Genomic DNA, 3,042 nt, shown 5'->3' with positions numbered 1-3,042 from the left:
TCGTCCCGAGCTGCCCTGTTTGTAGCATGAGGAACGTGCAAACGCGGCAGCATGGAAGCGATGGGCAGAGCTTCGGCCCCCACCTCCAGCAGGCTCCAGTGCTCTGGAATAATTCATCCCATGTTGGCAGAGGCAGCTGCCAGTCATCAGCCTGGAGCTCCCGCACTGCACCGCTGTGCTTCCAGCATCTCCCCCCTGTCTGTGTGTTTTCCATGTCTCTTTCCTCAGCCTTTTCAGATTAATAGTATTCCAACTCCTGAAGGAAATGCAGAAAAACGGCATGTTTAATTTTAATTTAGGGAAGCGTTTAGGTAGCAGCGAGTTTCCTCGCTGCTGTCAATCAGGTTTTCTCAAGGCTGACATCAATTAGTTTAAAAATATTGAATGTAATTTTGCCTGACACAACATATTGCAGCCGCTGCAAAATATAATTTATTTCAGAAGAAGAAATAATTAAACTAATTTGCATGTCAGTCAGCTGAGCTGCAGAGACGCTGCAATGGAAGATGACTTTTCCTCTCCAGTCACACTCTGCCTGGTACGTGCAGCCCTCCACCCCGTCCACTGCCCAGGTGCTGTTTGGTGGAGCTCTTCAAGGACATGTTTCTGCACCTTCCTGCAGCCTTCGTCCGCCCCGTCTGCTGCTCTTCCTCACGAGCGCTTATTTCTGAGTGCTGGAGCATGTGTAGGGTCTGTGCATACACTTCTGTGCCTCTGGAGGAAGCAGAGGTCAGAGCTCCTGGCTTTGCACGTGTGAAGTCTGCCTTAGGCACATCGTGCCTTTCATCGCAGATGTGCTCCAGCAATCTTAATTTCACTTCTGACCATATTAAATTCAATTTGTGCCACACAGTAACAGAAAACATATTTCAGAGATGTTTTGGAGATTACTTTTTTCAAATACATCCAACTGCTTTTCATATTTTCCACCCATAAATCCAGGTATTGGCTCAAAGGAAGAGGGATGTTGATAAAGAAAGCATGTGAGGAACCTTCAAATGTGTCGAGGTACAACCAAGACAAAAAGAAGCCGGTGTGTACCTCACTGGAAGAGTAGTCAACGGTGCAATGGTTGTACGTCTAACCCTGACGTTCCTGGAGATGTCAGAGTTTAACCCTGTCGCTGAGCTAGGAGTGAGTGTGAGCCTCTGCAGTTTGGGAAGGGGTGAAAGGAGAGCTGGCTTTACACCGGGGTGCATTTAGAAAGGGCAGCTCTGCTTTGGGCCAGGCTCAGGAGAGTGGGATGTTAGTTCTGGCTCTGGCAGAGGGGTCGGCGCGGGTCCTCAGCACTGTGCTGTAGCTCATGGATGACCTCACTCGTGTGCACAGCATGACACTCCTGGCAGCTGCTCGACGATGCTGTGGAAGAGGACAGACCTGTGGGACAGCCCAGCTCGAAATCTGCTGATCATGACCCTCCTGATGAGGCTGTGAGAGGTTGTCCCGAAGGCAAGGTGCCATGCTGGGGCTCACTCGAGTGTCCCGACCTGGCCCCAGAGCCTCTGTGGCATGTGCCATGCAGAGAGGTCCTGGGGAGAGTTCAGCAGCACTGGGATTGGCTGCTGCTCACAGCTGGCTCCGGCACTGTGGAGCATCAGGGGAGGAAACGCTCCTCTGCGTTGCATTTAGGAAGGCAAAGAGACAGGGTCCCAGGCTCTTCCTCATCCCAGGCTCTTCTTCATCCCTTCTCTTTCTGCCTTTCCTCATCTTTGTCTCAGCAGTGCCTCCAGAGCAATGCCAGCTTGCTTCAGAGCTGAGCAGCAGCGATGGTTATCCACCTTCCTGCGGGCTGAGGAAGGGGTGGTGAGATGCTGTTGTCTTCCTTCTTGCAGGATTTGAACCTTTTTCCTCCTGCTCATTTGTGGCCCCGGTGAGCACCAGGTGCACCCCTCTGCCTCCGCCAGGCTCCCTGCCCACCCTGTTGCCTTCCCCTTCCTTTCCCCAAAAGCCATTGCAGTTTATTTCACTGCACCAAAATGCCTTTTAAAATAACACATAGTTCCAGGCTTTTAGTCACGACTTCTGCCTCCCTCCCCCACAGACAACCATCTAATCACCAGAGCAGCTGGTCTGGGTGAGAGGGAGTGATAACGCGAGAACGGGGTGAAGGCAGCTCTGGGGAGGGGGCTTAGGTTCCCCGCTAATTATGGAGCAGCGCTAAATCTCCTCTGCCCTGGGTCCTCCCCCGGCTGATCTGCGGGGGCCGGCATTAATTTCATAGACAAACAGGCAGCAGAGCTCCTGCCCGAGCGCGGAGAGAGGCATCGGGTCTGTCACAGTTGCAACCTCTGGGTGAAACAAAGGAGATGGAGTATGAGGGAGTTCTCATTTCTGGAAGCACATGAGGTGCTTCAGAAAACATTAGTGCCTCCAGAATGATTTATAATTATATAGCGAGGGCTCAATGTACCTTTGCGGTGCGTGCGCAGGGTAGAGGCACTGCAGCGAATGGAGCTGTGAGTGTAATCCCCATCCCATGCGGAGCGAGCCCAGAGCAGCGCCAGCGGGTGCAGCCCTGGCCCAGCCAGCAGCTCCCCTGGGGAGGGGAGCGGGCTGCAAGCCCCCCAGGACCCCGGGCTGTGAGCGCAGGGGTGAAGGGGCTGCCCTAGATCTTACCGCATGCTCCCCCTGTGCCAGCTGGCAGATGGTTCAAGTTCAAGGTGCCGATGGCAATGCACAAACTGGTACCAGTGTCCAGCCCCATCACGCCTTGACAGGGATCGCTCAGTCCTGGATCGCTGGGGTGCGGTGGAGGTGCATGAGGCAGATTCTGCTACCGCCCTGTGCTCTTAGCCCACCCCAGCTGCGTCACGTCAGGACTTGTCCTCTCTTGGTGCTGCTTGGCTGCAGCACAGACACTCATCAGCAGTGACTGACCTTTATCGTGGGGACTCGCTCAGCTTTTCCAGGGGTAGTTTGGGCCAACAGCAGCAGTTTGTAAGTCCTTGGTACGCAGCCCAGTGGATGGGTTTCTTTCTTTACTGGAACACGGGTGAGGCGAGGCTGCCACGGCCTCTGGACAGACAGAGGCAAGGAGGGTTT

This window comes from Buceros rhinoceros, unplaced genomic scaffold, assembly GCF_000710305.1.
Source record: "Buceros rhinoceros silvestris isolate BGI_N320 unplaced genomic scaffold, ASM71030v1 scaffold26607, whole genome shotgun sequence".
In the NCBI taxonomy this organism is placed as follows: Eukaryota; Metazoa; Chordata; class Aves; order Bucerotiformes; family Bucerotidae; genus Buceros; species Buceros rhinoceros.
This window is presented reverse-complemented; position numbering follows the sequence as displayed.